Source organism: Choloepus didactylus, chromosome 3 (genome assembly GCF_015220235.1).
Source record: "Choloepus didactylus isolate mChoDid1 chromosome 3, mChoDid1.pri, whole genome shotgun sequence".
Taxonomy (NCBI): Eukaryota; Metazoa; Chordata; class Mammalia; order Pilosa; family Megalonychidae; genus Choloepus; species Choloepus didactylus.
Genome location: NC_051309.1, coordinates 153,856,909 through 153,880,770, shown reverse-complemented (window position 1 = coordinate 153,880,770; position 23,862 = coordinate 153,856,909).

The following is a 23,862-nucleotide window of genomic DNA, read 5'->3' as shown; positions in this document are numbered from 1 at the left end:
TCTTCAGTTTGGCTTCTCCACCCGGTATCCTGAAGGAGAGAACAAAGCTCTGGTAGCCAAGGAACCAACAAAGGATCTTCAGTGGAATTAAGGGGAAGAAAGGGGGGAATATGTAAATATACTTCAATTTATTTTTTTCACCTTGCCACACTGATCATCCTTTCTCTTTCCCAAGAATATAGGCAGTTACCTCAAGGCCAAAGGTAACAAAGCTGTTAACGGAGCTTCTGCAAAAGCCCAGGGCAGTTACAGAATTCAGCTTTCTCCATACCCTACCAAACCTGCTGGTTGACCCCCCCAGGGTCCACCTGGGTTGCCTCACACAACACAGCCTCATCCCAGGGAAGGGGAAAGGCCACTCCCTGCCCCTCATCCCCTCTCAATTCTCAAACAGTGGCGGGGGAGAGGAGGAAGGCAGCAGGGGAGGCTTTCTCTGCACGCTGCTGTTTAACTAGAACAGGAGGGTCCCTGTCCCGACCCACCCTGGGTCACAAGCCAAGCAGATGCTCCTCCCAACCCTCCTATCTACTGGAGAGGGGCTAGGGGAAGGGATGCAGGAGAGAGATCCTGAAACTGAGAGAAAAGAGTCAGATGTAGACACCCTTCCTTACTCTTCATTCTCTCCAAGCACTTCCCATATACTGGTCAGAAACCAGCCTTTGCCAGCAGTGATGAGAAGCTGTTTCCTTTAATCCTTTATCTGTAGGGTTTGTTTGTTTTCTCCTCTTTTGACCGTTAGGGAATAATCTCACCCTATTTTACATAATTTTATTTTACTATTGTTATATCCATATGATTTATTTTAGCTAATTGTTTATGTCAGAAAACACTATTAAGATTATCTTAATTATTATTTAATCTTTAACTTATTGGGTAAAACTTTTTCTTTAACTTTTGTGTGCACTGCTTGATCATCTTTATCAACTCATGTAAATGTTTTATCTGTTTTCCATATTGAGAACACAAAGGGTTCTCTTTAGAAAGGAGCATATACCAATCTGTGCCCCAAACCTGGAGCTGTGCCTTCCCTTTACTGGTTGACTTTAAACAGGCCCTTTTCAGACCTCAAAACAGATTACTAATGTGACCTCAATGAAGACCCACTACAGTAAGACAAGAGACACTGAATGCTCCACTTTGAGCTGTTTAGTTTACTTAGCAGAAACTCAGATTAAATATCTTCAACCAAAATCCATGAAAACCATTTAAATGATGTTGCCATTTTGTTCCCCAAGATCATTCTTTCTCCATCTGTTGATTGTTCTGTGTAGCCAGGCCAAACCTACATCATCACAAGGTGAGGGTCAGATCTGGGACAGCGGTGGCTGAGGAAAGAAAGGAGAACAGAAATTGGAATGTCCACTTCTGATATTTGGTCTCCAGTGGCTTATTGGCTTTGGGGAAGTACTGATTCTCTGCCAAGCCAAGAACCTCACTCTTCAGATTGTCAAAGTGGCAGGAGACCTGGGCAGGTTCAGGAAGAGATCTCCAGCATCCTCTGCCCATCATGGTTGACAGTGCTCAGACATGTCTTTGAAAAAAAAAAAAAAAGAACCTAACAAAGAGAAGCAGTTCATAAGGAGAAGTAAGAAATGAATTTCTTTGTTAACAACCAAAAGAGAAAGAGGAGAAAGAGAGAGGGTGGGAGTGGACGGTGGAGGGTGGGGGTGGAGGGACACTGCCCCTTACTGGATGTCTTCTTTTCTGAGTCTTCAGTAGTTTGGTAATTAGAGGTAATTTTTTTAAAATCTAAAAACTAGTATTGAAAATGACTTACGCATAAATCCAATTTATCGTCTTATTGGGATCAACAAATATTTCATGAATTTTCCATGCAACCGTGAGAGTTTTCTCTTTCTAAACTTGCCTTGTTGTCACATTCACAAATCTTAAGTTAAAGAATCCTCTAAGTGCTATATAACAGAGTTGTCTTTATTTATTGGGCTTCAAATAAAGCACAAATAAAGAGTCCTCCAAACAGAATAATGGGTGAGTGAGATTTATTTCTGGTTGGGTGTGCTGCGTGTTACACACTCCCTTATCAGGATGCTGGTGGCGTTTTGACTTGGGCAGCTGCAATGACATCTATTACCAGCAGCCAGGATTTGCTCTTCAGATAAATCAGAAGTACATGGCACCCCTCCCCTTCTCACCCACCCCGTATTACCCTCAAAGAGGAACTGAAAGAGGAACCCATAACCCTGGTGGAGCAGAGTCCAGACCTGAGAGTGTATACCCAGCCCTAAATACCCATATACAAAATACCGGTGTGCCCTGTACATTTACTGGCCTCAAAGCAGGGGCCTGAAGACCTCATATGTGTTCCACATCCTGGCTGCTCAAGACCAAGCAGTAAATGTATTTCATAAAGAGGGATACCCGTCATTTCACAGACTCCTGACCATAGCTGACATTTCCATGCCCTTCTATATGCCAAGCGACATTCAAAGTTCACCACAAGTCTCTCAAGAGAGGTTAAATAATTTGCCTAAATGGATATGGCTAATAAGTGGCACAGCTGGGACATGAATGCCAGCTGAATTACTCCACCACCCAGATGTGTTTAACCTTTACACCATTCTTCCTACACTGATTTCTCTTTACCTCAAGTTCTTTGACTGTAAAATGGAGAAAAAAATAAGATGTGAATATTTAAAAACAAAGAACAATGTAAAACACATGACACAGTGCCTGGTAGAGAGTAAAAGCTCAGAGCGTCAGTGGCTTGCCCAAAATCACAGTAGTAACTGGCTGAACCAGGGCTTGACACCCAGGGAACTTGCTTCCAGAATCCCATTCTTCACACTGCCCCGTCCTGCTGCTCTGAGCCAGTAACCTCTTAGATGTAGTGCCCAGCACAGTTGCTGGCACAGAATGAACACTGGGGAATATCGGTCTTGTTTCTCTGCCAAGTCATCTTCCTTCTCCTCACTGAGAGGTAGACCAAGACACAGAAACACTTTCTTATTCAAGGTAATGACCAACCTTGAAAAGAGAAGCCTGGTTCAAATTCTGTCTCATACAGGGGTGGGGGAAGGGAATGGGGAGGGAATGCTTAATTGGTACAGGGTTTCTGTTTACGGTGATGGAAAATTCTTAGTAATGGATGGTGGTGATGGTAGCACAACAATGTGACTGCAATTAACACCATGAAATTGTATACTTGAAAGTGGTTAAAATGGGAAATTTTATGTTGAATATATACCAACACAATAAAAAGATTTTTTAAAACCATAGAACTGTACAACACAAAAGTTAATGTAAACTATGGATTTTAGTTAATATAATAATATTGGCTCATCAGTTGTAACAAATAGACCACACTAATGCAAAATATTAATAATAGGGAAATCAATACATGCGAGGAGGAAGTATACGGAAGTCTGTACTTACTGCATAATTTTTCTGTAAACTCTCAACTCCTCTAAAAATTAATTTAAAATAATTAAATTCTGTCTCATACTTCTTTTCTTATCCTTATGTATAAGACAAAAAGTAAAGTACATGAACTAGAAGATACAGATTAAAAGTATATACCCTGGAATCTGGCTTTGTCTTCCTTCCCCATTATCATCTTGCTCCATTCTATTAAAATCACCAGGACAGAATATCTCCCAAGTTAGTCATGCTGCATCATCTGCCTCGTGTCAAACATAAAACTTAGATTACTCACATATTCACAGTTGGATGTGATAGACACTCTGCCCATTTAATTGTGCAATGACAGCATTTGCTGTATGAACAGCCAAGTTTCAGTTTTGAAAGAAGTTGGTAATCACCCTTCATGTCTTTAGCAAGAAAATAATGCACTTTAAAATTTTTCTCGTTAAAAATTCCTGAACCCTACATATTGTGCAACGCAATCACCTGACACAGACAAGAAACCATTTGTCCATGATCTATTTCCTCTCATTTTCCCCCCTGCTATGGCACATCTTTAAAATCATGAGATCACTCTGGCCTTCTTGGCTTATCTGGATTGCAAATCAAACCTTAAATATATCCACAGAAAACTTTTCATAGCTGATTCCTCTCAGGACAAAGTAAGAAAATAGCACATGGTTCCCTTCTTCACCACTTTCTCATCTCTCTTCCCTCCTTCCTTCCCACCTTCCTATGTCTAGTCTGAAACATGTCTGGCCCGTAATGATCTTTCTGGCATCCCCCATCCCCACCAACCCTGAACACCCTTGCTGCCAGGGGAATATTTTAAAAGCATGAATCTGGTGTAAAACTTTTTGTCTAGTACATCTTAGTACCCAGAACATTGTTTCACTTATTGCTTATATATATCATCTCTATTTCTAGACTCATGCTCTCTTGAGAGTGGTCACCCTCTTCATCTCTCTATACACAGATCTTATACTGGCCTAGCACATGGTAAACACACACGAAATAGTGTTGAATAAATGAGCTCTATACCCAGAACCCATGTGGCTCAGTATTGTATCATGTTCAAGAAATACAGTTCAACTGCCAGAGGTAATAAAAAAAGTTAATTGCTTTCTTTACTCAAAAATCTTGAAGGACATTAAAAGGAATCCAAACACAGGATCCATAGCAACCCTGATTAAACCCCCTTTTTTCTCTTATTCATCTCTTTCATAACCACAATTGCTCCAACTTACCCCTTTTTAAGCCCCCCTCTTAAAAAAAATACTTTCTCTGCCCACAAAGTGCTAAGCTTTTTGCCTTTTCCTCTTTCCTCTTCCTGTCTTTCTCAAGAATTTGATATAGATGGATTGAACTTCTGTCTTACCAAAAGGAAATCCCTCCCTTTTTGAAGGGGAAGACAAGAAAATTGGGCTAAAAACATGATAGCATTCTCATTAGGAACCCAAGAAGTGGGGAAATATGTGAGCAGTCCTACATTCATAATCATATCCCATCACAGTTATCATAATAAAAGAGTTTGATGATCAATTAAATGGGGAGAGGCAGTAGGGGAGGGAGGTCATTCATCTCTACAACCAGTGAAGATGTAGTCATGTGATTTGCCCATGAATATGTACAATAGCTTCAACAAAATGACTCTTCTATAAATTTTTGTCAATGCATATCTCTTTTATATTTTCTTGGAGGTATTTTAGTTTTCTAGACTGCTCAAGCAAATACCATGAAATGGGTCGGATCAAACCATGGGAATTTATTCGCTCACAGTTTGAGGCTGAGAAAAAGTCCAAATCAAGTTGTCATCCACATGCTGCTTTCTTCCCAAAGACTGTGGCATTCTGGGCCTGGCTGCAGGTGATCTTTGGTCCTTTGCTTGTCACCTGGCAATGTACATAGCAGCATTTCCCGATCTCTCACTTCTCTTCTGAATTCCACTGATGTTCAGCTTCTTGCTTGCTGTGGCTTTCTCACTGTCTGACTTTCACTCCATTTATCAAGAACTCCAGGAATAGGATAAAGATCCACCCTGATTGAGCTGGGTCATACCTTAACTGTAAATAACCTCATCAAAAGGTCCTGCTAACAATGGGTTCGTGCCCACAAGAATGGATTAGATTTAAGAACATGTTTTTCTGGGGTACCTGCAGCTTCAAACACCACAGAGGAGAAAATGCTTCTTCAGTCCTCCTCAAAGGGGACATTTCCAAGGGTAAGAAAGTTCAGATTGATTGACACGTTGTGTTCCATATAAGCATTTTCAACTAAAAGAAGATTCATTTGTTCAAGAAATGGGACAACATTTGTGTTTATCTCCCACCTCCCTGTTTGACTCTCTGAACATTTATTGAACTGGGATCATTACCACCATATCACTGTTGGATATGACTTTTGGTTAGAATGGAATAAGTGTGATGGGGGTGGGGCTGTGTGGCACCTAATAAAATAGAAAAACTATTTTGGCGTTACATGGACACAGGCAGTGTTAGGTCTCCAAGTCTTAGAATTGATATATAACCATATACTATGTAATATAGAGTCTGTGCAGTATAGCAAATTTCATTTGAAAATACCAGTATACTTCTACTAAGCTAAGGGGAGGTAGGGGGAGGGCTTTATTTTGCTTCTGCTTGAGCCAGGCAGAAAAACGAAAGTACTGGTATTTGGGAAATTTGTAAGGGCTTGGGTATAGAATTAAAACTATAATCAATATTAAGTATAATTAAAACATTATGCTTAAATATATGTGATGTGTCTGTATTTCATGAGAGAAAAAGGGAAAATGAAAAAAATTAAAGAAAAAGTTATCAAACAACACCTTTCCCTGAATTTTTCTAGAGAGAAATCTGCCTTTCTTACCTCCAACTTTGCTACTCTGCATAAGCATCTCATCAATGCTCTTGCTACTTCCCTAGCTTTCTTTATTAGTTTCCTATTGCTGCCATAACAAAGTATCACAAACTTAGCATCTTAAAACAAAAAATATCTGGTCTGGGAGACCAGTAGCACTTGCAAAAAAAGGAAAAGAAAAGAAAAATTTTACAGTACGGAGATAAAAAGTCCAAAATGGTAATCACTGGACTGAAATCAAAGTGTCAGCAGGGCTACGTTCCTTCTGGAGGCTTTAGGGGAGAATCCATTTCTTTGCCATTTCCAGCTTCTCCAGTCGCCCTCACTCCTTGACTTGTGTCCCCTTCCTCCATCTTCAAAGCCAATAGCATGTCAAATCTTTCTCTGACTTTGACACTCTGCCTCCCTCTTTCACTTTCTTAAGGAACCTTAAAAGATTGGACTGCTCTGGATAATTAAGAATAATCACCCCATCTCAAGATCTTTAATTTAATCATGTCCACAAAGTCCCTTTTGCCATGTAAGGTAAAATATTCTCAGGTTTTGAGGAGTAAGACATAGACAATTTGGGGGAGCCGATATTCTGCCTACTACACTTTCTTTAACTCTTGATGTTCTACACTTTTTGCAACTCCCACTTAGCCATTTTCCAAAAAGATATTGATATGTTAAACAACAACTCAAACCATCAGCTTTTCCCACCAACCCACAGTGCTTCTGGACATCAAAATTCTGAGCAAGCACCCTTCCCAGATCACAGGACAAATCTTTTGACTTGCAACTGCTTTTCCTCTTTTCTTCTACCCTTCATCTTCATCAGAGAGCTAATTTTCTGAGTACAAATTCATATCACACTTCCTCCACAAAAACTTATCAGATTCTTCTAAAGATGAATCAGGTCTTCTCTCTCCTTTGAAATCCCATCACATTCTGTTTCCCTTTAAATACATATATAAAATATGTATTTAATATTATCTATGTATATATATGTACATAGGTATACATATGTATATATGTATGATACCTACACATATATATGTTTGCATATATGATAGCAAGTTTTTGTCAGGCTATATTGCATGCACATTTCTTTCATGTATGCTTTTTCTTTCAATCCTTACAGCAATGTAAATTTGATATTATTAGCCAATTTTAGATCTAAGGGAACAAAATCAGAGAGTTTAAGTTAACATGCCCAAAGTCATAATCTCAATTCAAATGTCCTTTCTTCTATACCATGGCTACTGCGTTCTCTGTTTCATTGATACGGTCATTCTAACCCTTGCTGCTAAGCTGGAACTAAAGGTAAATACTGTGTTTTATCTGTCATGCCTTCTGTTATGTTCAGTGCTCAATATATATTTCTCAAACTGTTCAATATGATTAAGCCTCCCTCCAGAATTTTCTATGCTATCATAGATATATCTGTCTAGTTGAATCTTGAATGTACCCTGTTATCCTGTTAATTCACTTTAACAAAGATTTACATGTCTTCAGAAATAGAAAATAAATTGTTAGAGATGGAAGACATCATTCTCAGTAAAGAGTTAGTTCATCTCTCTGCGCCACTGGGAAAAAAGAGATGATTAGTCATGGGATGCTAGTTGATGAAACTTCTAAAATGTTCTGAAATTGTTAGCCAAATTGACCAATTTCTTGATTGATGAGAAGGGACTTCATGGTGCTTAAAAGACACTGGCATTTAATAGACTAAACGAAAATGTTAGCTTCATTAATAAACTTCTTTAGTTGCGACTACTAAATAAAAAGGCAACAAATCAATTTAGCCAAATGATTTAAGAAATCAGTCAACTCAATGAAAAAAATATCAGCCAAGCTAGTTATTTATTTGAATCAATTTGTTGTTAGATTGACAAGAATGAGTTTATCAGTCAAAACAGCTGATCCTCATGTAAACTCAAACATTGTTTGAAAAACAAAATCTAATTCAGAGCAAATATCCTTCCATAAATTGTTGACATATTTTGCTAAAATAGATGCTTTAAGCTTACTTAAAAGGTATGAAGTTAACACCATCAATTTTAGGAATCAAATTTTTACTTTATGAGGTATTAATTTTTAAAATGAAAAGCAGATTTACCATTTGAATTATTCATGGAATATGATTACCTAGATTACATTTCATTAGACCAGTCTAACCTTAGAGTTTGTTGAATGCAATGACTATTGGTAAGGAATTTTTCTAAAGCCAGGAGAGCATATTAGAGTGAAGTCAGTATTATTCAAGTGCACAGGATGTTCAAAGGGATAACAGCTATGACTGATTTAATTGTAAGGTAGAATTTACTGACATTGATGCTGCCCTTTCTTATTCATAAACAAAGCATGTGAGTGTGACAGTTCTCAAACACTCAAAATGTTATACATGCTGAACTGGGCCAGTTATCAAACACTTAAAATGTTATATATGCCTATATATACATGTTCAGTTTGCTTTGTACTCATGAATTGCCTAGTTGAAACCATTCAAGGCAAAATATTCTCACTCTGTTCCCAAGGGAGAGTAGGTCAAATGGCATTTTTTGTAAGGTCAAAGATAATACCCTTATTTATGCTTTTTAAAAAATGCAAATATTCTCATATATGCTTTGCTTAAAGAAAGGTATGGCAATGAAGATAGAGACTGGTCAGTGTTGGGGAAGTAGAATTAAAAACAAAATCTTCTCCTAGCCCAGAAAACCATTCTAGAAAGGTAGGAGAGAAAGAAAAACAATTTTCTTATTGAACCATTAAAGCAGAATGTGATGCATCACAGGCAGTCCAATAAAGAGACTGCAAAGAAAGAAAGAAATCTCCCCCTTCTATATAGCCAAGCAGATACAATCCATTACAGACATGTTCTCAAGACAACTAGTCCACAAGTAAGAGGACTTGACAGAGCATTTATCACACATAGTTCATCTTAAATTCACCTGGTAATTGGTGTGGCCTTTGTGTTTGCTAATTGCCTTTATCCAGAGGAATAATAAAACTTTGCATATCTCTATAATAGATAGTTACAATTTGGAGCAAGAAGCCTAAGTTAAACTTCCAAGGGGAGATGGGGGCTATCTTCCTTGATGTTTCCTTTTCAAAGAGAGGGCTCCCAGATTCTTGAGAAACACATTCATGGATTTTAAAGCTGGCAACAGGCTTATTTAACTTTTAAAAGATTTACATACATCTCAAAAGGTCAGAGAAAGAATTTAGGATTACAAATTCTCTAAAGAATGCTCTAAGAATAGGGAAGGGAGGTGGGGGGGAGGGGGGACTCTTTCCTTTTTTGCACCAGGGAAAACTTTTTTTTTTTTTTTGGATGTGTATTTACACTTACATCTGCCCTCGACAAGCGGAAAATTTTTAAACAGAGGAAGTACCTGGAAGCTTGGTCCAAGTGTCTTCCCCTAATTTCACCACCCTCAGTACAAGCTGCCAACTGGCCTATTTTTCCCCCTCCCAGCTGCACAATGGAGCTTTCCAGGGACAGGCTTCTGATAGAATACTCAGGTTGGGTTACATTTTTATTCTCTAGAGTCAAGAATGTGTTTCTCGAAGAGGGCGTGCCCTAGATGTTAGGGCTAGATAGCTACTGTTCACACTGTGGAAAAAAAGTCCCCAATATTTGCATTTGTAAGTCCTGTTTTCGTAAGTCAGAGCTTTTTAGACAAAACAGAGGAAATGCTTTTTGTGCTGAATATGTGATTTTCTCTTTAATTGCTGTTTCCCTCACAGCATCTCTACTACCTCTATACCCCTTCCCCAGGGACAGCCTGAAGAAATTCAAAGATGTTGTACTTATCACAGTGCCCAGTTATTATAGGGACATGTTCCAAATCTCCTTTACAAATCTCCACATTCTCAAAGTTAGTACAGAATATGTTATATAGTGACAATTTTAATTTATTTCTCTCAGGCACTTATGAAATATTTCTGCATTCTAAATTTTGGGAAGAGAATAATAAAGAAGATTAAAGCCAATATAAGCTTAGATGCCGAGCTGTTTTTTTTTTGTTGTTTTTTTTTTTTTAGGAGTCAACATGCTTTATTCGATCCACTAAGTGCCAAGGGAGGTGCCCTGGGCCCTTGAGCCGGGTTTCAGGGCTTATCCTTAGAGCCAGTGTGGTCTTTTCCCCATCAGGCCTCTCACTTCCATCCAGGCTTCTATGATGGAGTGCTCCTTCCTTCTGGCTCATCCAGTCTTTGTCTCGAATGGAGAATCTTTCCTCCTTCCAGGGACACCAATGTTCAGGAAGAGGCGTATCCATCAGCAGTATAGCCTGCTGATGCCAGCAGTCTCCTATCAGATGCCCTGAGGCTGAGCCCAGAGGTGGGTTCACCGGCCTGTAGAACTGCCTTCCTGGGGCACTGGCTCTTAACTGGCTGCCTAAGAGTTAATTCTCTCTTCTACACTGGCCTCACACTGAAGGCATCTGAAATAGGGCCTCAGCTTGAAGAACAAATCACTAGCTATTATCTGCCTTCAGGTCAAAACAGTTAACTTTAACAGGCTTGAGGAGACTGATCAGCAGTGTTTGTGTACACATCTATCAGCCCAATCAAGACTGAGCTCCAAAACAGCACAGCCTGTGTCTCTCTTGTTTCCTGCTATAACCCAGCACCTAGAGCAAGGCCTGCCTCAAGATAAGGCTTCAATAATGGACAAATGGTTGAGCCTTTACCCAGATTCTAGGCTCTTGGTTCTTCCAACTTCTCTCTTACTGCTCATTTTGGAAATGTCTCCCTCGTTTTACCTCCAGAAACCAAGCGGGAGGCAAGCAGACAGGCACTTTTGTGCATTGAAATACTAGTGAGCAATATATTGTATATGGAAAATCTAGCTCTAATCCTGAAACCACACTTCTCCAGTCAGAGATTTAACTAGGAGAAAAGTCTGTGATTGTTCCAAACAGGTATCAGACTCCTTAGGAGATATATTTGAACTGTTCAATTCAAATGCTTTTATTAAAGGCCTACTATGTGCCAGGCCCTGTGCTAGCAGCTTAGGATACAAAAATAAGTTATATACTTATAAATAGATTAGATAGATAGATAGATAGATAGATAGATAGATAGATAGGTAGAAAGAAATAGATATAGATACAAAAAAAAGAAAGTGGTCAGAAGAAACACAGAGGAGAGGTACTTAGCCTACGAATCTGTAAGGAGCTTCTCAGAGTTTATGATGCTTGCACTGAGTATTGAAGGGTGCACTAGAATTATCTAAGAAAAGAAATATGGAAAGGAAATTTCAGGTTAGGGCAACAGCTTGAGTAGAGGTAAGAATCTTGAGCCACATGAGGCAGGTGGGTGTCGGCAGTGAGGGCAGCTCTGCATTGCCAGAACCTGAGAGGCCATGGAGGGGGATGAGGCTGGGAGGAAGACTAGAGCCAGATCGTGGAGGCCCTTGTAGACCAGGCTAAGGTTGTGGATTTTATTTGGAAAGTTGTGGCAAACCACTAAAGGAGTACAAGCAGGGCCAGTTGGACCCATCTAAGCACCAGTTATGACCATGGGATCCTTTCCCAAAAGCCTCAGAGGATGACTCTGCCAGGCCTGGCCTATTTTGCATGGATACCTTTAGACACAGACCAGAAACTGATGACTCAGCAGGCTGTGCCCCAGCCCCGAGTAAGCCATTTTGGGTGCTGGGATGGCCCTCTCACAATGACAGCAGGCCCTGCTCTCTTATGCTCCCTCTAATAGCAGTGGTCCATTTCCACCTTGGAGCTAATTAGAGCAAGCTTCCAATTAAGAAAAGTCCACACAGTTGTTTATTAGCTGGAGTTCTCAGCCTGACTTTTCTGCTGAGTCACCATGTGACCTCTGACTACTTCTTTGACCTCTCTTTCTCTGCATCCTTCCCCTCTGTGCATGCTGGGGGGAAAGTACTACTATGCTTTGGAAAGTACTGCAAGCAAAACCGCTGCCAGGTTTTGGGAACCTGGTGGTATATCAGAACACTATAACATGTATTTGATGCATGATTTTTCTGTAAGCACACAACTTCTCTCATAAGCAAACAAACAAACAAACAAAAAAAAAACAAATACACCACTGCCAGCTTAGGCAATCAGGTCTTTTCCCCAGAGACATTTTAAATTATTATATGGGACAAGATAACTTACTAATGCTTTATGGTGCACAGGCTAGAATTCTCTGATAAGACCAAAGAGATTCATATGGAAGATGCCAAAGGCCTTAAACATTAGATTCACTCAAATCCACTCAAGTCCACTCAAGTTGAGATAATTAATTCTTTCAGGACACTGATTTATTTGATCAATTACTTTGTCTTAGATAACCTTGTACATTCTGGAAGCAGTGAAATCAGAGGTGATTTGTGATTATATGTCCTCAGGCTATTATTTTTAGACCTAGGGGAGAGAGTAATGGAAAAAGAAGGCCACAAGCAATATTAGCTCCAGGGTTAACAGTTAGCATCTTCCCCCAAACTCTGTCTTGCTCTGGGTCTTGCTCCAGTTCTTACCTTTTCACCTGCTTCTGTTGGTGCTCAAAGGGGCACAAACTGAGGGCTGCTGGGTGTGAGAAAAAGCGAGGATGACTTCAAAATATGCTGTTGCTCTGAAATTCACTTACCAAGATAATCAATGTATTTAAGATAGCCTCTGCCTTGCAGAATTCATAGAGCCTACCTATGCTGGAGTAGGTCAGTGGTATACAGAAGCAAGCTCTTTCTCCTTAAAGAAGCAAACAAACAAACAAAAATCCAAGAGCAAAGAAACAAACAAAAAGCCTTTTTATTAATTGTATAAGAAACAATTATTTTATTATGTATAATAAAATATTCATACTGTGCACAAGGATTTGAGGAAGTTTAGGTCTCTTCTTCACCCCAAACACTTACTCCTGCAGTCCTCCTTTCCCAAGGCAATCACTGTTGCCAATTTCTTACATGAATTTTCAGAAATATTTCTATTACTGTACTGGAATATAGATAGATGGATAGACACAAATAACTGCCCTTTGTATACAAATGCGAACATTCTACATAGATGGTCCTGAATTTTGCTCTTTTGTTAGTATTTCAGAGAAACTTATTTTATATTAGATATGCACATAAAAGTGTCATCTTTTTAAAGCCCTGAGTTATACTATTTGTCATATATAACACAATTTATATAACCTGCTTTCTGTTGAAAGGATATTTAAGTTTTTTCAATTTCTGTGTTTCAACACAAATCATGATGCAATAATACAGATTCACCTGTGGCACATGTACAAGTACATGTGTAAGATAAATTCTTAGAAATGAGAGTTCCGATACAAACTGTATTTGCATTTTATTTAAATTTTAAGTGAACTTTAAAATTTCTCCAAAGTTTCAGGGAATTGGGGGGCATTTAGTTGGCTACATGGCTACACCTCTCCATGATGCCATTCCGAGGTCTTTCCTAAGCAATGACCATATGTCTAAAAGCCATATGACTAACCTCTTCCTGAGTGTCCTCCCTTGACCCAGGGAATAATCCGTAAATTCTGAGGCATCAGAAAGTCTCATGATCTGATGAACAAACAAGCTTTTCCTCCATTATTACACATGCTCCTGGGATCCTTTTCCTCTCCCTACTGCCACTGGAACTTTCTGTACCTGGAACTGGTTTTGACTCAGCTTTTCAGATTCTTCCTAGTTCCTACTGAGGAATGGAGGAGGGAGGAAATAGTAATTAAAGACTGTGATTTACTACCACACACTGATGAGAGTGTTTAGATTTCTTTAACAAGCCCTCAGGAGAAGGGTTATTTTCTTGAGAAAAAATTCAGAGTCTTCATGGACACTTTGATCAGGATTGGGCTACTTCAAGTTTGCTCAGGTGAGTTGAAGGAATTTTAGCTTTTCATTTTCTTTACTCCCTCAGTGGAGGGGAAGAATAAAAAGAACCTTTTGTGCCCATGAGTTCTGCCAAAAATCTGAGAGTATGAGGATTTCCCCAACTCTAGCTGGATATTTTTCCTAACAAAAGGGGATTTACTGGATAAGTGAGACATAAACCCTGATCTACTCTAACTAGTTTCACATAATGTTTTAAACTGTTAGAGATTTGGTGTGGGGATTCAAAGTACAGACATGTCAGGAAATTGTTAGGTTGCTAAGATACCATACATTCTAGTCCACTCAATAACCCATAGTGATTTCATGTGGTTTTGGTACTGTAGCTGAACATTTCTCCTCATTCTAAAGCTAATTTTTAAAATTGAAATATCTTCTGGTGGATTTTTCTCATCCTTTGGCTGTCAGCTTAAGCATCACCTCAAGGAAACATTTCCCCAATGAACAGTACTAAGTCAAACCCCCTACTTTAAGATTGCAGAGCCCTGTTTTTCTCTTTCTTAGCATTTATCACAGTTAAAATTTACATTTATTTTATTTGTTGATTAGTATTTGATTTCCTACCTACAGTAAGCTTCATGAGGGCATAAATCATGTTTCTTTTTCTCCATTAGTGCATCCCCAGCATCCAGCACAATGCCAGGTATCTAGCAGATTTTCACCAACTATTTAGGGAATTAATTTTTTGGCTGTATGTAGAATCCAACAAGTGAATACTGCTTCCCAAGAGTAATTTGGGGCCCAAAGTAGAACTGAGAGGTGAATTTTGATCATTTCACTATTTCAGAGTCTGGTATCAAGGGATAAGTAATCCAGGACTGAAGCCCCAATACCTAGATCCCACACATATATTTAAGTAAATCTATGGTTTATCTAAGAAAGATAGCCTCAGCTAAGTCAGCCTCTTTCACCAAAACCAATGGTTCTCTGATGTGTGGCCCCTGGGTCAACAACATCAGCTTCACTGAGCACCGGTTGGAAATTCAGTAGGGCCTCAACCAGACCTACTGAATTAGAAATTCTGAGAGTGGGGTTGTTCTGATTTGCTAATGCTGCCATTATGCAAAATACTAGAAATGGGTTGGCTTTTATAAAGGGGGTTTATTTGGTTACACAGTTACAGTCTGAAGGCCATAAAGTGTCCAAGGTAAGGCATCAACAATTGGGTACCTTCATTGGAGGATGGCCAATGGTGTCTGGAAAACCTCTGTTAGCTGAGAAGGCACGTGGCTGGCATCAGCTTACTCCCAGGTGGCATTTCAGAATGGCATTCTCCAACATGTTGCTCTTGGGGCCTTTTGTCCTCTCTTAGCTGCAGCTGCTTTGAGTTCCTTCTGTTTGTCAGCTGCATTATATAGCTCCAGTGATTTAATTCAGACCCACACTGAATGGGTGGGGTAAAGCCTCCATGGAAATTATCCAGTTGATGGAGTCACATCTCCATGGAAACACTCAAAGATTCCAACCTAATCAACACTAATATGTCTGCCCCCACAAGATTGCATTAAAGATAATGGTGTTTTGGGGGCTGGCCATAATACATCCCAAATGGCAAAGAGGTCTAGCAATCTGTTTTAACAAACCCTCCAGGTGATTCTGGTACATACCAAAATTTGAGAAATGCTGACCAACACAACTCTTATCACTTTCAAATGATGGAAAAGGAAAGCTTTGAAAAAGTAGAGTGCAAGATTCTTAGTGGAAATATGAATAAAAAAATTAAGGCAAGAATTGGAGACCAGAGTCTGTATAAGATTTCTTAGCTGTGTTCAATAGTTTCCAGCTGAAAGTATCTTGGAGAGAATAACTCCATCACATTTTCATTCTCACCATCATTTCACTGTTTTTGTAGAAGCTCATTTAAAGCCTGGCCTACCTTCATACTAACCACTTAAAAGTCCCTCATAGGCCAAAGATGGTCTGAGGATAATTCTGTTACTTAATACAGTTTGCTAAACAATAATATTGAGACAATTATAACACAAAAAACAATAGACAATATTTAATAGAAAGGAAGTAGCACAATGATTAATGATGCAGGCTAAATTTAGGCTACCCGGTTTTGAATTCTGAGTCTACCACTTCTTAGGTGTGTGACTGTGGGCAAGTAACTTTACCATTTTGTAAATTGTTTTCCTCATCTATAACATGAAGTTCAAAAATAGCAGTCCCTCCCTCATTGGGTTGCTGTGAGAACTAAATCATGTAATGTATATGGCCTTGGCACATAGTTCATGCCTAATAAAAACTAACCATATAATATGCAGAATGTGTGCATATATACACATAAACACCCATACACACACACATACGTATAAATTGTCTTGCCTCCAGCTCCCTCAGGCTGAATCTCAAGTAGAGATGGTGACAGAAGGGACTGCTCTCAGTTTAAGATAAATAGGAAAGGGGACTTGGATCTCTTGTCCAAGAGAAAGTTTATGCATCAATGAGAAGATCCCTATCCCACCCCCACCACACACATACACACACACACACACACACACACACACACACACACACCTTCATGTTGAGGCAGTGCTATCTCAGAACTAGCGTTGTGTTATATCTGCCATGAAAGGGCTAACCTCCTAAATGGGAGAGTCAGAGATGAGCACATATTAGAGGACCCAACCTTTCTACTTTCAGGAATCTATACTACGAAAATAATGAGATAAACATGCATTGACATACAAACATATTTATCATCTATTCCTTTAAAATACTCTAAAGACGCAAATAATTTATGGCAGATGATTTAAATGAATAAAGGTACATCATATAATTAATAATATGCAGCCAAAAGAAGAAATGATATAAATATACATGTTTTTAAAATCCAAAAATGTGTTTACAATATTGTTACGTAATAAAACCAAGTTACAAAATTTGTGTGTAGTCTGAGCTCACTTCTGTTTTTGTTTACCTGCATTTTCTAATTCTTCTACAGTCTACATGATTAACTTGTGTGATTAAAAATTAAATATCAGGGGGAAATGGAGTTATTTAAGTTTGTAAAATATTTTATGTAAGGCCCCCATCCCACCCCACTTCACTTAATATAAGTGATTACATGCTCACAGTCCCGGTAAAGCCTTTACATTTGATCTAGCACTGGCTTCATGGGGTCCCATTGCAGCCTTAAGAATGGCTATCTAGAATTAAATTAAATCTCATAAAATGATAATTTCTGATACAGCCCTGTTTTATTTAACCACCAATCAGCTATCTTTATCTAAGCATTCTAAAATTCTTTGATCTTTCATTGGACAGTTGAAATAGATTTTCTCATTTCTTTCAAAAGGCTTCTTAATTGAGACTTCATATTAAAATCCAAAGGCCACAGTTTGTAGACAAGAATGTATTCGATGGCTATTTTTGTTTTCAGTATGTGCCTTCCTCTTCAGGATTCTTTAGGCGAGTAAGGGTTTGCTTTGTGTAAAGGAATAAAGAGGAACTTCTGATTTAAAAAGTTTCATTTGAGTGACAGAATGTCCAAGCTTCCGATCCGACTGACTCATTCCAACTAAAAGCAAACCATAATTTTCACTGGAATGGAAATCAGTGTGATTTAACACATTCCCTTTTTATGGAAGATTGCTTTTCACAGCCTGTAAGAGGATCTCGAGTGACAAAAAAAGCAAAATTCTAACCAGTACAATTTTATGATAAAAGTATCTATTTAAGTCTGAAGAAATAAAAGACGTCATTGAAGAGCAATACATTTTGTTAAATAAAATTCAGTGATAAATGCTTAAAGATAGAGTGTTGAGAGTTTGCCTTGAGGACAAATAAAATTTGAGTCAATTTTTGCCTTTTCCTTAATTCTAATAGACAGGATAGCTCAGCAGCCAATTCCCATGCTATTCTTTTGGAGAAGTGACTGAACTCAGATATTTCTACTTTTGTGCAGTGAATAAAGTAGTTTTCTCACTTAGAACACACAAAAAATTTGTCACTAAAATTTTTCTGATTGTATTCTGTTCTACAGTCTGCAATCTTGTTTGGAAATTCTGAAAGGCTGTGTATCAGTGGGTAACAAGAAGTAAAGTGTTTGCATCAAGTTGATGAATTAGAGAATTTGGGTGGAATATTGTTATTGTGTGTTATTGCTGATACATAAATATCTGTTTTTACTTTAAATCATTTAGTCAAACACATGATAAAAGTATTTTAAAGATTTGAGATTCAAGATAGAATTTAGTTTGCTAACTATGAATTTATTCAGTATAATAAAATTCAATATAGTAAATAAATTCAGTATTACATTCAGTATAATAAAAATTTTAAAAAAGTTCAGTGTAATAAAAAGAAAACTGGATTGCTTTTTCTGAAAAATAAGCTGCCTATTTTTCCCCCTGACGTCCTGATTGAGAGAACCTGTGCAAATTAATAAAACATCTTCTTATATAAATTCACATTTATGAATAAAATTATTTTAGTTCAAAAATATCAGTAAAAGTTCTTATCCTCAGAAGAATAGTGCTTGTAAGCTTTTCTGTATTAAAAAAAACTGTTTATTAGGTTATTAGCATATGTGCAACTCAAAGAAAATACTAGTTACCTTGATATCAGTGACCTAAACTGCTTTTTACTAGTTTGTTTGGTGCTAGTACTTGTGGTGATTTAAGAAATCCTATTGGTAGTGATTTTGTTCATATTTGTTTGTCTTTTAATGAGAGAGCAAATTGCAAATGGGTCACTGGAAAAAGGCTAGGATGACTGTTAAAAAACTATTTTCCAAAAAGGAGGCTATTTCACAATCACTGACACCCACAACTATATACCAAATTAAAGAGCTTTTGCCTTTATTGACATGGCTGATTGGCTTGTATAAAATGGGGCAGACTTTAGACATTTTTTTATCTAATAGGGTATTTGAAGGTAGGTTAATTTGTCAACTCTGAACAGCTTGTTTTATTTTAAAAAAATACTAATTTTTGTGAGAATTTATGAAGCATCAGTTTTCAAGCTAAGATCTTTATGCATTATCAAAATAAATTCTCTGAGGTAGATGTTTTTATAGAGGAATAAGAGAGATTAAATACTTTATACCAAATAACAGTAATCCCAAATAACAGAGCTGAGATTCCAACTCAGGTCTGAGTGGTTTCAAAGCTATTGTTTTAATGATCCAATATCTGCTCAGGCTTGACTGAAATCCTTGGTGCTGTCAAACTGATTAGTGAGGACAAAAATGTCTCTGTTTAGAAATGACTATTAAATTTCTCTAAATTAATCCATAGTATGCAAACAAAATTTGCATCTTATCAAATTTACTTACAACTGAGTTAAGAACCAATATAGTATTTGTGATCCTCACATCCCTAAACTCTCTTGTGCTAATTCGTGGCATCTTCTCACCTTATGATAAACAGAAAATATATTAAGACATGGAGTATTTAAAGATAAAACTCATGCAGCCTTTCTATTTTTTATACTGTGTGCACCATTCCCACGTAGGTTTATTCTAGAGTCTTTGCTAACCAGCAGAAGTAAAACTAATGATGACTAAGAAGGCGGGAGGTTACACCCCAAAATGCCAAAGAAAAGGAACCAGGAATGTTCATGTATATTCTTACTCTTTGATTAATTGTGAATTATTTTTAAAGTTTGGTTTTAAATTTACATACAGTAAACTTCACGTTTTTTGGTGCACAGTTCCAGGAGTTTTGACAAATGCATAGAGTTATGTAACTACCACAACAATCAAGATTCTGAACAGTTCCATCATAATCCTCTGCCACCCTTTTACAGTTAAACCCTTCCTCCACCCTTTAACCCCTGGCAGCCACTGACCCTTGGATATTTTTTTGAGATACTAATTTTGTTTTTCTCCCATACTCCCCTCACATGCATGGTATTTCCTTGACTCACAGATTTTTCCCCTGATGGAAGCTGAGCTTTCTTGAGGGTGAATGCTCTTATAGTTTTTATAAAAGCCTGAACTCATTGAAGAGGTGAGGCTGAGGGTCCTGACAGGAGAGAAGAGAGGAAAGAGGGAGGAGTGACCATCAAGGAGGTAGAACAGTTTCCTTGGGAAGAAGACAAAGCTTAGAGGCCCCAGCCCCTAGAAAAGTGCAGGGCATATAGTGGGTTGTTAACTTTCCTGAATGAATGAAAAAAGTGGTGGTGACCTCTGACCCACTCCATTGCAAGGCTGGAGGAGGTGGGTAGACATCCAGGGGTTAGCTGCGTGGTCCACCAAGGGAGACTGGACATTAGCCCAGGGGTCACCAGCCTCTCAAGAGATCCTTGTGCCCAAACACGGCAGGAAAGTAGCAGAGGCACCTCTGGACCTGCAGGGAGGCAAGCATCAATAAACACAAAGATTAAATTCCTTGCTAATCTGAGAGAAGAGAGACAAAATTAATTTTTTAAAACTTAGCTTTCTTAGTTACCAAGTTTGCACATTGAGACTCATACTTACTAAACAACCAGCTTCCTAGTCATTTGTGACACCTACTATGTGCTAGGTGCTAATCTTGAGTTTATCCCACTGCCTCTCTGTTTTGCTCAGGAGGCAGGGCACCTGAAAGTCTGTCACATTTTTGCAGAAGACAGTGAAATAGCTCTGTATTTTATTCCATCAAGTGACATAGTCTCCACGATGTTCCTGTGGTATCAGCCAACTCACAGACACCTTTTTAGAGAAATGCTCCCACCACAGTCCCTGCTGAAGGAACAGACCTGGGCAGCCATGTTTTGTACCACAAGACCTGCCCTCAGGCCACAGCTGATTAGCTGATCGTGCAGGGTTACAAGGACTTGCAGCTCCACGTGGCAGATCCACATCACAGTCTACGTGAATAGAGCCCCTGGAGTTGCGTTTTGCACAAAATATACATCCATACACAGCTGCTTTGTCCTGGTGATTAAAAAGAAATGGCAGAGGAGGCGGGGCAAGATGGCAGACTGGTGAGCTGTATGTTTTAGTTACTCCTCCAGGAAAGTAGGTAGAAAGCCAGGAACTGCGTGGACTGGACACCACAGAGCAATCTGACTTTGGGCATACTTCATACAACACTCATGAAAACGTGGAACTGCTGAGATCAGCGAAATCTACTGGGAGCCTCCCTACACAGCCCAGCAGCCCAGAACTGCCCTGGGGGGATGGCACTCACCTGTGACATAGCACAGTCATCCCTCAACAGAGGACCCGGGGTGCACGGCCTGGAAGAGGGGCCCACTTGCAAGTCTCAGGAGCCATACGCCAATACCAAGGACCTGAGGGTCAGTGGCAGAGACAAACTGTGGCAGGACTGAACTGAAGGATTAGACTATTGCAGCAGCTTTAAAACTCTAGGATCACCAGGGAGATTTGATTGTTAGAGCCACCCCCCCTCCCTGACTGCCCAGAAACACGCCCCATATACAGAGCAGGCAACACCAACTACACACGCAAGCTTGGTACACCAATTGGACCCCACAAGACTCACTCCCCCACTCACCAAAAAGGCTAAGCAGGGGAGAACTGGCTTGTGGAGAACAAGTGGCTCATGGACGCCACCTGCTGGTTAGTTAGAGAAAGTGTACTCCACGAAGCTGTAGATCCGATAAATTAGAGATAAGGACTTCAATTGGTCTACAAATCCTAAAACAACCCTATCAAGTTCAGCAAATGCCATGAGGCCAAAAACAACAGAAAATTATAAAGCATATGAAAAAACCAGACGATATGGATAACCCAAGCCCAAGCACCCAAACCAAAAGACCAGAAGAGACACAGCACCTAGAGCAGCTACTCAAAGAACTAAAGATGAACAATGAGACCATAGTACGGGAGATAAAGGAAATCAAGAAGACCCTAGAAGAGCATAAAGAAGACATTGCAAGACTAAATAAAAAAATGGATGATCTTATGGAAATTAAAGAAACTGTTGACCAAATTAAAAAGATTCTGGACACTCATAGTACAAGACTAGAGGAAGTTGAACAACGAATCAGTGACCTCGAAGATGACAGAATGGAAAATGAAAACATAAAAGAAAGAATGGGGAAAAAAATTGAAAAAATCGAAATGGACCTCAGGGATATGATAGATAATATGAAACGTCCAAATATAAGACTCATTGGTGTCCCAGAAGGGGAAGAAAAGGGTAAAGGTCTAGGAAGAGTATTCAAAGAAATTGTTGGGGAAAACTTCCCAAATCTTCTAAACAACATAAATACACAAATCATAAATGCTCAGCGAACTCCAAATAGAATAAATCCGAATAAACCCACTCCGAGACATATACTGATCACACTATCAAACACAGAAGAGAAGGAACAAGTTCTGAAAGCAGCAAGAGAAAAGCAATTCACCACATACAAAGGAAACAGCATAAGACTAAGTAGTGACTACTCAGCAGCCACCATGGAGGCAAGAAGGCAGTGGCACGATATATTTAAAATTCTGAGTGAGAAAAATTTCCAGCCAAGAATACTTTATCCAGCAAAGCTCTCCTTCAAATTTGAGGGAGAGCTTAAATTTTTCACAGACAAACAAATGCTGAGAGAATTTGCTAACAAGAGACCTGCCCTACTGGAGATAATCAAGGGAGCCCTACAGACAGAGAAACAAAGAAAGGACAGAGAGACTTGGAGAAAGGTTCAGTACTAAAGAGATTCGGTATGGGTACAATAAAGGATATTAATAGACAGAGGGGAAAAATTATGACAAACATAAACCAAAGGATAAGATGGCTGATTCAAGAAATGCCTTCACGGTTATAACGTTGAATGTAAATGGATTAAACTCCCCAATTAAAAGATATAGATTCACAGAATGGATCAAAAAAAATGAACCATCAATATGTTGCATACAAGAGACTCATCTTAGACACAGGGACACAAAGAAACTGAAAGTGAAAGGATGGAAAAAAATATTTCATGCAAGCTACAGCCAAAAGAAAGCAGGTGTAGCAGTATTAATCTCAGATAAAATAGACTTCAAATGCAGGGATGTTTTGAGAGACAAAGAAGGCCACTACATACTAATAAAAGGGGCAATTCAGCAAGAAGAAATAACAATCGTAAATGTCTATGCACCCAACCAAGGTGCCACAAAATACATGAGAGAAACACTGGCAAAACTAAAGGAAGCAATTGATGTTTCCACAATAATTGTGGGAGACTTCAACACATCACTCTCTCCTATAGATAGATCAACCAGACAGAAGACCAATAAGGAAATTGAAAACCTAAACAATCTGATAAATGAATTAGATTTAACAGACATATACAGGACATTACATCCCAAATCACCAGGATACACATACTTTTCTAGTGCTCATGGAACTTTCTCCAGAATAGATCATATGCTGGGACATAAAACAAGCCTCAATAAATTTAAAAAGATTGAAATTATTCAAAGCACATTCTCTGACCACAATGGAATACAATTAGAAGTCAATAACCATCAGAGACTTAGAAAATTCACAAATACCTGGAGGTTAAACAACACACTCCTAAACAATCAGTGGGTTAAAGAAGAAATAGCAAGAGAAATTGCTAAATATATAGAGACGAATGAAAATGAGAACACAACAGACCAAAACCTATGGGATGCAGCAAAAGCAGTGCTAAGGGGGAAATTTATAGCACTAAACGCATATATTAAAAAGGAAGAAAGAGCCAAAATCAAAGAACTAATGGATCAACTGAAGAAGCTAGAAAATGAACAGCAAACCAATCCTAAACCAAGTAGAAGAAAAGAAATAACAAGGATTAAAGCAGAAATAAATGACATAGAGAACAAAAAAAACAATAGAGAGGATAAATATCACCAAAAG